Here is a 14,630-nt window from a genome sequence, read left to right on the forward strand (position 1 = left end):
ATATTATGGAAATTTGCATTCCAATATTACTTTATTTATATTACAGCTGCAGGTGTCCATTCTGCGAACCGTTGAGCCTATGGCGATAGGCTGGTGCGGTTGCGCCACCAGGCAGGTCAGTAATTCTCTCCCTGTAACTGTAAATAAATATATAAGTATGACAGTTAGAAAAAGAGTGCAGTGTAGTCACTAATTAATAAAAAGTGCAAGCAACAGTGTAAGAGGGTTTGCAAGTATTGCTTGTTTACAAAAGTGTGATGCAGCCTGTAATCCAAACATAAAAATGAAACAAGTCTCAAATAAAGATGTCCCACCTGTAATATAATAGTACATAACCTGCAGCATGCTGAAAAGTACAGCTGCAGAAGCTGAGTAAAACACATGTGTGAACTATATCCCTGTTGAAATACAGAAACATGACACAAGTGAGACTGTTGGAAAGGATTGTTATAACTACAGGTAAAACATGTCAATAAAGCCTAGAATTAAGTACCATCCTGAATTGTAAAAATAAAACAAGTAAGAGAGTGTGAGAAAGAGGTATGAATCCACCAATAAAGTAGTAATAACTCCTGAATAAAGTATACTGCAGTCAGTACAGAATGGAATGAATGTGACAGACAGAACCAAACAGTAACCATGTGTTGAAAACAGTACTGCAGCTGGAATGTGTGTCCCAAAATCTGGATATGTTGCTCTCAGTCTGCAATATGCAGATAGTATGGTTGTCTGAAATACCAAACATCCACAGTTGTCTATAGCTATATAAAGCAAATGTAGCAGGATGATGTAGCTGAACAGAGCCAGATATGAATGTGTATGAATAAAAATGAAATGTATATTGATGTAGCAGTAACATTCCTATCACCAACCTGAAGTAGTTATCACATAGGAAACTGTAGGCAGAACTGTAGTGCGTATATATCTGCAGCTAGTAGAAATGTACAGCATATGTATTGGTATTTGAAGTTGTTAATTAAATTTTCTTCACCCTACCCTATAACCACATATAATCCATTCCACATGAAATTGGTAAGTGCAATCACAATTAACACCTCTGGACATTTGCCCTGTTGGTTCATACATATTTGCATGTATGTTGATGCATCTGCCCTGTTCATACATCCAAACCTGATGGCCTGTTGCCATCAATCAACCCTGCATGTTGTTGGATTGTGTATTGCTGTTCAAATTATGCATGTCTTATGCTTGCTGTTCAATGGCCTGAATATATGGTTGTTTGGTTAATGGGAATACTAGTGCATGCTGTTACAACTAATTGTGAATGGTATTGTACGTTACTAACAGTCACCAAAGCCATAGATAAAGGGAAGGTAGTCCACACAGCCTATCTGGACCTTGCAAAGGCATTTGACACAATTCCCCACTTGGGCATCATAGATAAGCTATCCAGCTTAAATATAAACCCCTATGTCACAAGATGGGTCGCAAACTGGCTCAAAGACAGAACCCACAGAGTGAGAGTTGCTGGAGCCATGTCAGACTCGAAACCGGTCACAAGTGGTGTCCCACAGGGTTCTGTCCTGGGACCACTCTTGTTCGGTATATACTTTTCCGAGGTACAGGCAAATGTGGGAGGACTATGGCTCACCAAGTTCGCAGACGACTGCAAACTGGGCACCATAATCAACTCTCCAGCTGACACAAACATCCTTCAAAAAGGTCTCACAGAGTGGTGCCAGCACCATGGTTTAAAGCTAAATGCCAAAAAATGTATAGTCATACCCTTTGGCAAAAACAATGTGCCCACAAATTACCACATAGGCGGAAACCCATTAAGTACAGAGAAATTTATTAGGGACCTGGGGACCCAAGTTGATAGCAATCTCTCCTTTGAAAACCACATTGCCAAAGTGGTTAGAAAGACCTTCTACATAGCCCACCTCATCATGAAGGGTTTCACATCTAGATCAAGAGAGGTAATCGTGCCCCTTTATTCATCCCTCATCAGACCAATCATAGAATACAATGCCCCTTTTGGGATGTACCTTACCTGACACCTGCAGCAATTAGAAAGACCCCAAAAGTATCTCACCAAGAGGATCAAGTGTCTCAAACAGATGCCATATGCTTCTCGGTTAAAAAAACTCCAGCTCTACTCAGTTGCATACCGCCTACTTCGAGGCGATCTATGCCTGACATACAAAGCTATGTCAAATCCAGAATTAATGGACATGCTCCACCTCAGTAAATCTAAATCCCTTAGAGCCACACGCTCGAGGGACTTGAACCTCAGCACAGAAATAAATAGAACTTGCTGGAGGGACAGGTTCATAACCCAGAGGCTCCCTTCGCTCTGGAATAGAATTCCAGTTCATGTAAGGCAGAGCACTTCACTGAATCTCTTCAAGAAGAATCTCAATAGGTGGATGGGGGATCGTAGGTTTGTCCCAGGGATTACTCCCGTGTCACTATTAGACAGAGGCACAGTAAACTAAACCTTAAAAAGGGCACAGTATACTCAAATCAAGGGGTGGTGTAAGCCATACAGAATCAGGCTAGGCTTATAATTGCCTCAGGGCAGATATCCTAGTATGACCCTATGAACCCAAACTGTCATAACATAATGCAAAACACAGGACGACAGGGAAGGTAGGTTCCAGCGGACCCACCTCTCCCTCCTCAGCTGGCGAGTGCACCTGGCAGTAGTGCCCAGGCCAGACCCTCTTCCGGTGGCCCTGTGCCACGTGCGGGTGGAAGCGCTGCAGGGGATGGGGCTCGTCCCCCCTCTGCAAGCGTGGCTGGAGGAAAACATCCACTCACCCTCCGTAGTGTCCGGACTATGGTGCGTAGGGAGATCCGGCACGCTGTGCTTGGGCCCCTATGCCAGCTTGAGGCACAGGTGGCACAACTCACGGGCATGCCTGCTGTCCAGCCTACACAGCCCCCAGCACAGCCCCGTCCTGGGCAGTGAAGGCACAGTGGCAACTGCCCATGGGTGGGGATCTCAGTTCCACTGTTGCCATCTGTGGGCTCATGGGCTCGAGATATCCAAACATCCATCCCCGTCAATTGTGTAACCCCCCCACATGTGTCATACACCACCCCTGTATGCGTCTTGTTTGTCTTGTCTGTTAACCTCCCCAACCTACCTCTCCAGCTATACCGACTTCCTGTACCTGACATACCACTCTCACCTGAAAAAAAAAAAAAAAGGGCACTCTGTACCCACAAAAAAATCACGCCCCATACATAGCTGCCCATTTTGCAGACATGTCTGCTGGACATGTAAACTGTCAATTACAATTGGCTGTACAACAAGTATTATTGTTGTCCTTACACCTCTCTCAGGGGTGGAAGGTTTCAAATGTCACACCAAATTACAAACATATGCACAGCTGTTGCTGATGAAGAAATGGGCAGCTATGGGACTTACCTACATCCCTCCTGCAAAACCCAAGCTTGTTTCCCTACTGTCCTACCCTCTTTGTGACCCCTTTTTCACCACTTTCTTGTCTCCCCTTTTTCATTTCTTTCAAAGAAATTAGCGTGGGTGTGCGCAAGAGTAAGCACTTTTAAACAGTTGTAAGCAGGTATGCGCAGAGCTAAATGCCAGTGCGCATGCGTGAGCTCCGCGCAAACCAGCGCTAACCCACTTACAACTGCTTAAAAGTGCCTTAGTTACTCTGAATGACAAGGCCTGTAGTCTGCTCAAAAGCAAAATAAAATCCCACTGTCAGTCCCGAACCCAGGACCTTGGAAACAGTAGTCTGCATGACTTACACTAAGCCATGACTGCTATATAAAAACATTGTGCTACAATAAATATATCATGCAATAGTAGGAATGAATGTAAAGGGAATATAGGATGTGTAGTACACAAAGCATGTCATGTATATTTACTGTCAAATGTAGTGGATTTCTGTAATAGTAGTGTGTGAACAGAAACAGCCATGCTAGTTGGTAGCTAGTAGGTAATAATGTCACTGTAGCACCTTGCAAGCCACACACATACTCACAGCAGGATAATCACTGCCCATACCCCACAACCTCTTAGAGCAAAACATCTGGACTAAGTAATAAAAAATGTGGAGCAAAGGCCCAAAAAACAGGGACACATTTCAAATATTGCTCCGACAAACTTAGACAGTTGAAAGAGTAACAGGTTTTGCATTATTCTGGATTTTTGGATGGGTACGAAGTCTGAAACTGAAATGTTTGTCACTATAGTCTGACTTGAGCCCTGAGTTATTTGCCAGAAAAAGCTGTTTTATGAGATATGGACCAAAATATGAGGCAAAAATGTGGACATCCTGCAAATATCTGTACACTTGAGAGGTATGACACTGCCATATTTGAATAGTTAAGAGCCCAGACATAGCAACAGTGACTGAGTTACAGGGATGCCCCACAGACTCCCTGTGAGATGTACAAACAGTAGGCAGAAAGGTGTTACAACACATGCAATGGTAACTATGAAGTACTGAAAGTATGCACCACTTGCACGGCAGAAATAGTGTAGTAATACATATGCTCATGCTAACCCACAGTCACAACTGCAGAATACCAGACAATTTAATGGGTGTACCCCACTGATATGTACCATTCCATGAGACAGATAAAAGATGCACCTGAGAGTCTCTGGGGCCTGCTCAGCAGCATACTCAAATACCCTAATAGATGTCAAGGCCCACACCATGGCCAGACCACACTGCATGCAGTAACACCCTATCAGATATAACAAGCATTCCAAGGTGTGAATGTACATGGAAGATAGGAAAGCCACAGCAACATACTACAGTCAAGACACCTAGCAGGCATACAAGTAGTGAATGTAAAGGGCAAATAATGAAGCCATAGCAACAAAGTGCAAGAGCCACTGCTATATACCAGTTACACCACATGTCCCACAGGAAAGCACACACACCCACATTAACAGTAGTAGTAGTCTTAGGTGTCAGTGTACATACACATTTAGTACAGGAAACTGGAGAAATGAATGGAGAAATGTTAATCTACAACACAACTGGAAATATGAGAGAGATACTAACCTTTACACTCACAGAACAGCGTCCACAGCATACCAGCATGGTCCCTGCCCTTAAAATCTGAAAGGACTACGCCTATCTCACATACCTTTTTATAGCACTGTCCTGAAATCACAGTGAGAACTGCAATCAGTACACAACTGGTTGCATGCAATTAGCAAATGCTGGCTAACAATTGGTGCAGAGGCCATCACATGGACATATGCAGATACCTACAAAAGCATGCTGTACTCCCAGTCCACACATGCAATACTTTCATTGCACCCTCAGAGAGAGAGAAAAAAACACACAAACAAAAACACTTATTAAAAAAACCTACTAGAAAGCTGTCATCTGTCAACTGGAGCAGCAGCAGGACACCGATCCAAAAGGCAACACAAGCAGCTGTGACAAACACAGGTAATGTAAAGTAATACTTTAAAAGTCTACATACTGTGAACCCTCCATATGTGTCATTGGTCTGTATCTATATGTATATGAAGATGTGCATAGGGCAGGGGACATACAGCAACTATCAGTGAAGGCTGTACATACATATGTATGTGAGGGCATCTATGTGCACATATCAATGTAGGTTGAATGTAGGTTGTAGTGCAATGTACAATGTAGGTTTCACAGTTATGTATGTTTAGCAGTATGTTAGTGTGTGTATACAGTTTTGTAAACAAACATGTTTGATATACCTATCTATCATATGGATACATATGTATGTCAATATATGTATGTATGTATATATATATATATATATATATATATATATATATATATATATATATATATATATATATATATATATATAATATGCATATATGTATACATAGATAGAGAGGGATGTAGGAATACATAGACAGATGTAGATAGATATAATATGTACAAACATACATGTAATACACACATACATATATAGATATATGTAGATACATATACATAGACAGACAGATCTGACTATCTACAGATATGACTGTATATGACTATCTCACACTCCCCCTGTCCCACCCCTCTCTGTCACTCTCAGCCCCTCTCTGTCACACTCCCCCCTCTCTCCATATATATAGCAATATATGTACATCGATATATATATGTGTATATGTATACAGACATATATATATGTATATATATATATATATATATATATATATATATATATATATATACATATATATATATATAGAGAGAGAGAGAGAGATATTCTGAGTGAGGCACATGTGTACAGATGTATTGCAACATGTGCCTGGTGACAAAGGCATGGAGTGAACACCAGAGTCAAAACTGGAGTACCATACCCCATTTCAAATCACCTACACCAGTAACCACCAGATATGTGATTGGCTGCCCACCACTGCATGTGTCAGGGGTGAACAGGGTCATAAACGTGTACAATAGGCCCCCCAATGATAGTCACAGTGGCACACTATTCCTGGAATACCTGTACATGGTATGTGTCAGCAGACATGGTGTGTCAGCTATGGACATGTAGGTCAGTGTACCCCTCCACACCACACAATGTCTGCCACGGTATGTACCTCACATGACAGCTACAGATATGGAGAAGGACACAGTGACATGTACGACACTGTGACAATGCACTCAAACACATTACCAATGCACAGTGACTGACAACATCACAGAGTGCACACATACTACCCACATAGAGGTTACCACTCCTGGATTTACATACTTAAGTCACACCCATGACAGATGTCCAACAACCATATTAACACCTCACACCATCCACAACCTAAATGACCGCTGTGTGTCGTCCTTGACACCGCAGTAGAGAGCACATGGCGGAGGTACAGGTTCCTACCCACAGATAAGACATACCCTGCAATAACCCACACAGCATTAAGAAGCAAGAATCCCCATGAGTACATGTCACACATACCCCTGCTGAATGTTAGTCAGATAGGTAATATGCCATATGAGTCACCCTGTGTAACTGTTTGACAGGGGCAGGTACCATCACATCACATGTGTCACAAGGGTCAGGGTAGCAGAACAGTATGCTGCTGTAGTCCCAGGGGCAATAGCATATTGTATTGTATTGTATTGTATTGTGTTGTATTGTATTGGTATGTAGAGGTGCCTCCTTTGTGGAGTGGAACCACTGCTGCTGTACGCCAGTGTACAGGTACATATCCTGTAGTCAGGCTAGTGTTACATAGCACTTCTATATGCGGGTTTAGCTCCTCTTGGAGTTCATGTAGCATGCAACCGGGGATACCATCAGGTCCCATTGATGCTGTGTTTTCTGCTTTTCTGAGGGCGGCTCTCACCTGGACATCTGTGATAACAGGGAGGTTACATTCAGCTGGGATAAGTATGTCTTTGTTTGGGGGAGAGGGAGGGGGGAAAATTGCACTGAACCTGTCTGCCACAATGTTGCCAATATTTGCGGGTTCAGTGAATTATTTGTTGTTGTGTACTAACTATGAGCATATTGGAGGGTTTCTGACCAGGTTTCTAACATAACTGAAGAAGGCCTTGTGGTTATCTGTAGTGTCCCTGGTGATTTCCCTCTCAAAGTTGCCCATGGATGTTTGTATGAGAGAACATAGCTCTTTAGTAGTACTGATCAGACATGCCTTCCCTTTATGGAATTATGCTCTGTCTTGCAGTAGCTTCCATCTTTTGTTATACAATCTGTTTATGGCTGGGGTCCACCAGACAGGATGCTTTCCCTTTGTTGAGAGTGTCTTGGTCTTATATGGGATTGCATGATCCATGCATTCTTGGAGATGTCCGTAGAAATTGTTTGTGAAGGAGTCAGCATTGCGGGTTGTGGCTTCCACTGGCCCAGTGGGCTTAAAGGATAACATCTCTTTCTTAAGAAGTGTAAAGTTTGCATTTGGAATGTTATTCACTGTAGTCGTTTGTGCTGGTGGTGGAGGTGGGATATGTATATCCAGGGAGATTAGTTTGTGGTCAGATCACAGTAGTTGATGATGTTCCCCATACAGTACCTCGATACAAACCCCCAGAGTGAGGAGGTGCTTTGGACCTGAATCAGTGTGCTGACTGCTGGGGTTTGGTAGTATGTCGTATGGAGTGTGCCAGGTACTGTTGCACAGTTGTTGGCTGAGCACTGATACCTGGCCATTTACATGTGTATCCACCAATAGACAGACAGATGCTTTATATGGGAGATATGTTGTATCACAACAGTCGAGTAGCATGTGTAGTATGTGTGCCAAATTCTGCTGACATATTTTGCTGATATCATTTTATTTTCTTTTTCAGGACCATGGTTCACCAGCGCAATCTGGCATACTCTGCAGCCAAGGATAAGGAAATACACCAGAGCCTGGTGCGGGATTTTGCAATACTCTTTTCCCACACCAGCCAGAATCAGCTGGAGAGGGCTGCACTGTGGCAAGACCTGGTCCGTCGGGTAAATGACATAGGCACGCATAATAGGACATATGAGCAGGTACGACATCACTGCAGTGAAATGTCCATCAGCGTGCATCGGATATCCACAGGCAACAGGTTGCCACAGGTGGTGGGGTGGCTACACATCCCCCACTCACCAGACTGGAGGGACTACTCCTAAGTGTTGTGGCTCCAGCCCACCAACAACAACAACAGCAGCAGACCTGCATTATGATGGAGGCTGGAGCCACACAGCACCATGACTACGAGTGTGCAGGTAATATGCCATATGTATAGTTGATTGTTGTGTACACTGGTAGTTAATGCATGTGTGAGGTGTGTCCTTGGTTTGTAGCTGTCATCATAGTATTTAATGTGCAAGTGTGATATTCTCAATATCAGCAGCTGACCTGTAAAGGCAACTGTTGTACTACTGACCTGTATCATACTCAGTAACAATGGCACAGTTGTGCCCACTGACATTAATTTCCTCACTTCTGCAGGTCCCTCTGGTGTAACAGCAATGCAGCCTATCCATGCTGGTGAGTGTGTATTAACAATACCTTTAATAGTCTTGATAGTAATAGTAATATTAGGCTCAATCAGTAGTGCTCTGTGTATGCATGCAGGTGTGTCTGTGTCTGTGTGTTGATATCTCGCATACTGAGTAGTGTGCAAGTGTGCAAGTGTGCATCTGTGTGCATGTGTGAATCTGTGTGCATGTGTGCATGTGTGCACCTGTGTGCATGTGCATGTGTGCATGTGTGCATGTGTGCATGTGTGCATGTGCGCATGTGTGCATGTGTGCATGTCTGCATGTGCGCATGTGTGCATGTGTGCATGTCTGCATGTGTGCATGTGTGCATGTGTGCATGTCTGCATGTCTGCATGTGTGCATGTGTGCATGTGTGCATCACTGGTAACATTGTGTAGACATTGTAAACTGTGTTTCCTGTTTCCCTCCCACAGGTTCTGGTGCTGCTCTGGTGTCATGCAGCAGGGAATCTGAATCAGGTGCCATGGGTAGTGATAATGATGATATCTGTGTAATGGCACAGGAAGGTGTGCCAGGGTCCATCATTGGTCAGCCAATTGACAGTACACAGCTGTCAACCCCATCAATGCGCACAGTCATCTTGCCAATACATCCTTTGTCACCAATGTCCCTAGGTGATGGACAGGATACAGTGGGCATTGACCAGGGTAATGTGGTATCTGTGGCACATGCTTCCCCACACAGCAGCCACGGGCATGGCCCTGAGATGGTACCACACAGACAGATGTCCAGGGGTTCTCGTGGGAGCATCCGTGGGCGTACTGCCCCTGTCACACGTGCCCACAGAGGTCTTATAACCTCAGCTATGTTTTGGGCTGTCATGCAGGCACAGTCACGTATAGAACAGTACACCAGACAGGGTCTGAGGGAGCTGACAGCATGTCGCACAGCCATGAGTGACAGTATGCATGACATTGCGGCTGCCATCCATAATTTCACCGATGTCATAGACAGACGTTGTGGGGACATATTAAATCAGTTCCACAACTACATGTCCATGAGCCAACGCAATGGTGGATGGTTGAGGCATCGACGTGGGCGTATGCCAGCAACAGCAGCAGCTGGCAGTCGTCGCGGATGACAACAGGGCCGCGGCCGCCCCCATAGTGCCAGCAGCAGCCCCAGCAATGCTGGGTCTGTGCTGTCATCAAACCACCCCAGGAGACCACGTGCACATGGCTCTGGACAGGCCCAACAGGGATCTGTGTCCAGTCAATGAACACCTGCTTCTGATGACAGTACCCAGTCTGGATTAGTACCGGATACAGTCCGTAGCACCCCTGCAAGGCACAGGTACCATGTCCATGGCCAGAGACACTGATCTGTATGACCTGGCAGGTACAGTCACTGTCCACAAACACCGGTATATGGCAGCCATGAGGTGGAACTGTGTGCATCCATACACACATGTGAATTGACAACACTTAGGGCTACCGCATACATGCACACACTGCATCAACATTGCCCCACCTTGTACTGCTGCCCCTCACCAACACACATACACATGCATGTCAATTGGTGGTATCAGTGGCAGACTCAGGCATACCAAGTTCACACCCTGTGCATATGATGAAACTGTGCCACCTCCTGCAATCTGTAACATCAGTGCAGGTACAGGTTAACATGTTGCTGATGCACAGGGTGACTACATAGATGTGTAGTAATAGTGTCATGCTGTTAACAGTACAGTGTGCTGATATAATTGTGGGTATATCCCAGCATGCCTGATGCAGTAAGGGTATAACTGTCTTGTACTGTTTTCTACACCCATGGTAAGTACCATAGTGTATCATCTGCACATGTTTGCATACTGGTGGTAAGGATGTCAACAGAAGGCCACATACATAGGTAGCACAGGGGATAAGGTAATGAAAGTATTGATATGCAATGATGCACATGTAAACTGAAAGTGGCATGTTGCCCACACTGGACTCTGCAATGCGGATGTTTGAGGATGTTGATATGTGTGCAGTACTACACAACTGGTACAGGACACACAGGAGCACCCTAGCACTGCAAGCTCACACCTCATACCATGCTAGACAGCCCCAACACACAAAACTAACTTTCACAGGAGGGAGAGTCCCCATAAATGTCAGGGATACTGTGGTGGCAGGACAGGTAGCATACATCCTACTAAGTATGGAACCACTGAGTGAAGGCTCAGGGTCTGTTATTTGACATGTGTATTAGTGCAGGTATGAGCACCTGGGTTTCTGTCCAGTTATTGTATATCCTGACGGTACATGGTCTGTACACTTGTGTGTGCTGAGACTGGACCCTGGCCATCTGACCTGTGTATTTCCATGTACATGTGTATAGTGCCTGCATATTTGCACTGTTACCTACTGGAAGTGGTACAGCTTGTTTGTTGTAGAATGGACTACATGCAGCCCTGCTTACTGTAGCTTTGTTTGCATGCATGTTTGCTTGCAATTACCCTGGAACACTGATTCCACCTGCAATGCAGATTTATGGAGCTTCTGTGGATTCCTAGTGACATCTGCACAGCTTACTATACGTATGTCCATGTCTCACTTGACAGAACGTCACTGTTTGTCCTGTTCGCATGTACGTTGCCTGTGACACATTGCATATGACTTACCTGGCATTTGACCACGTGAGCAGTCATATATGCCAGCGCTAACTAATCACAGGCACTACACCCTCACATACTCACCTTCTGTACCTTGTTCCCCATTGGCCCTATGTGCTGTTAATCACCATGGCAATCACAATACTATGGTAGCATGTGCAAAGGTAACTTGTCAGTCACCTCTATGGTACAGTTGTGGAATATGTGAGTCATGTGGCAATGTCACAGCTGCCACATGTACACAGTCAACCCTCTCCCCTACCCATGAACGTACAACACATGTGTGAGATGCAACCACATAGCCAAACTGGAGACTAAGCACTCTGAACCCAGTACTGGCATAACCTGTCAGGTGGCATGAAATACTACAGTGACTACAATACCAGTCTGATGTAGACCTACACTGACAGCAATCCAAACACATGAACACACTGGGGCATTCTTGGAGCCTCAGAATAGCATCCTGCCTGAGCAGCAGACACCTCTGCAGCTGGCACACAGGCATATGTTAAGCCGGAACACAGCACGTGCAACACATAGCACACAAATCCTGTGTGCCAAACAGTCACAGCCTGTATGGCTAGACAACACACCTGCTACAGTTGTGTTGGGTACCTTTATTGTCCAGTACAGTGAGGTCCCGCTCACCAGGCTGGACAAGGTGAAGGTCACAGTGATATGCCCGTGGGGCACTATGGTCCACCACATAACACAAGCATACAGGTCAGTCAGAGGCATGGACACATATGACTCAGTCATTGTCCGTGCCACTATGGCTGACCTGTGATGTACCTCCCTGGACTATATGATAGGGAACATAGAAGGGCTCTTTGAGCATGTGGCACAGGCTGGTATGACCCTGACCTTGGTTGGCATCATACCCTCACCAAGAATGCTGAAGTATTACTGAATGCTGATGAATTACTGTAGCTACAACACCCTAGCTGAAAGGTTCCTAGCATGTAGTCACTGCATTGCTATGGAACAACTTGTTACCACTCCCACAACAGGTGAAAACATGCAGCACCTGTTCATCAACAACATGTAGACTATATGCCCCAGACCAGATGTGTATCCCTCGCTGCTAGGATGATACCATATACAACTCACACTGTATATACACATACCACATGCAGCACCCACACAGAAAACCGCAGTCATAATGTTATCCAGTGCAAATACCATGTATTCACATGTGGCAGGCATCAGACATGGGAACTATTGAAGGTCACAGATATATATGTGTAGTTGGCACACACATATATCATATGTGTGCATTGCCATTACTGGTTTAATTGATGTCATGCATTATTGTGAACAACAACCCACACACATGGGCATTCTGTGTGACAAAAACACATGTGGCATTTGGTGAATTCAAAGCCATAACTAACTGTGCTATGACAGTAGTTTGAGACGCAGTAGCAGAGCATGCTATTTGCATTACTGGGAGATTTGCCCTCTTCTGCTGTACTTGTAGGGTGCTGACATTATCTCTGTTTAGAGATGGACGCATTAGCAGAGCACGCTATTTGCATTACTAGGAGGTTTTCTTTCTCCGGCTGTATAGGGTGTTGACATCATCAGTGTTTAGAAAGGGGAATGTGCATCCTGTAGTGTGTTCTCCTAGTTGCCAAAAGGGACATTTCTCTCACACAGACTTGCACACACACTAACCCAAAAACACACACTGAGCATTTGCAGGATTCAAACCCCTACCTAACTATGTTATGACACTTGAGGGAGACGCATTAGCGGAGCGTACTATCCGAATTACTGGGCATCTGTTCTGCACCTGCAATATTTATAGGGTGCTGACATCATTATTTATACAGAGGTATGTACATCTATTACTACCTGTCAGGTGGGGGTAGCATATATATGCATTTGCAGCCACCTACGTCAGGGTCAGATATGCACATCAGCACTGGCAGGTTATGTTTTATACCATGCTTCATGACCACAGGACCTGTAACACACAACACAACCAGTTCAGACCATCCCTCCCATATCCAGGGCACACACTTTGCTTCCCTGGGAACAGTGCCACGATATGAAGGTGTTCACATACACCATTCCAGTTGTTAATGTCAGGTACAGGTATATTGTGTGTGGGAACTACTCAGGTCTCTACAACATTACCCTACAGCCACTACAATTTGTGTGCCCATGTGCTATGGCAGGACCACTCACCACAGCCACAAGGGGGAATACATATTGCACCTGACCATCTGCAACATGGGTACTCACTGTTCCACACCAGAGGTAGACCACCATTGTTGATATCTGACCATACCCACCTTTCCCTGGACATCCATATCCCATCCCCACCCCCAGGCAAGGTTGTCACTGCAAACAAAGTGTATTTATCACAAGCAGACTTTGCACTTGTGAAGACTGGGGTGGAAGACTTCAAAGGACCCATGCTGGGGGAGTATACAGGCCACTCTGCATAATTCTTGACAATTGCATTCTATGAGCATGTGGAAGGTTTGCATTGATCATGCTATCCCATATATACCCATGACTCCTCCAAAACAGGACACCTGTCAGGTGTACACCAGCCATATATGAGCTGTCCAACAGATGGAGTGAGCTAATACATTGCAGAGGACATCTCTGAACAGTACTGGCACGACACTTCAATTCCTCATAATGATCACGACAAAGTGTTGACAGTGAAATTGTCCAGACACTGCAGATAAGGCTCCCCTCAGTCTGTTATTGACACCCACTTACTGTTAGAGGTCCTCACCAACCCTCTTCCAGCAAACACCAGCCACATGGATGTGGCATAGCAAATTCAACCCCTGGGATCTGCACTGTGTCCCTGCTTGATGGAGGCACAGCACACTAGCCTCAAACGGTGCCTTATGTGACCTACTTTACAGTGGCACAGTAGCCTACTGTACTGGGGAGGCAGACGTCAAGCACACTCTGGCTAAGCTTTCATTCCCTAGGGCAAACAGCCTAGTATTGACCTCTACACTCATATGTTTAATTGTCAGATGCACAATATATGTTGCTGATAGACTGTTTGCAGGTCTTTATTGCCATAACATTCCCTGTTTCTATGAACAACTTGTGTATCTGTGGA

This window comes from Protopterus annectens, chromosome 6.part0 (assembly GCF_019279795.1).
Source record: "Protopterus annectens isolate FY-2018-M chromosome 6.part0, PAN1.0, whole genome shotgun sequence".
Classification (NCBI taxonomy): domain Eukaryota; kingdom Metazoa; phylum Chordata; order Ceratodontiformes; family Protopteridae; genus Protopterus; species Protopterus annectens.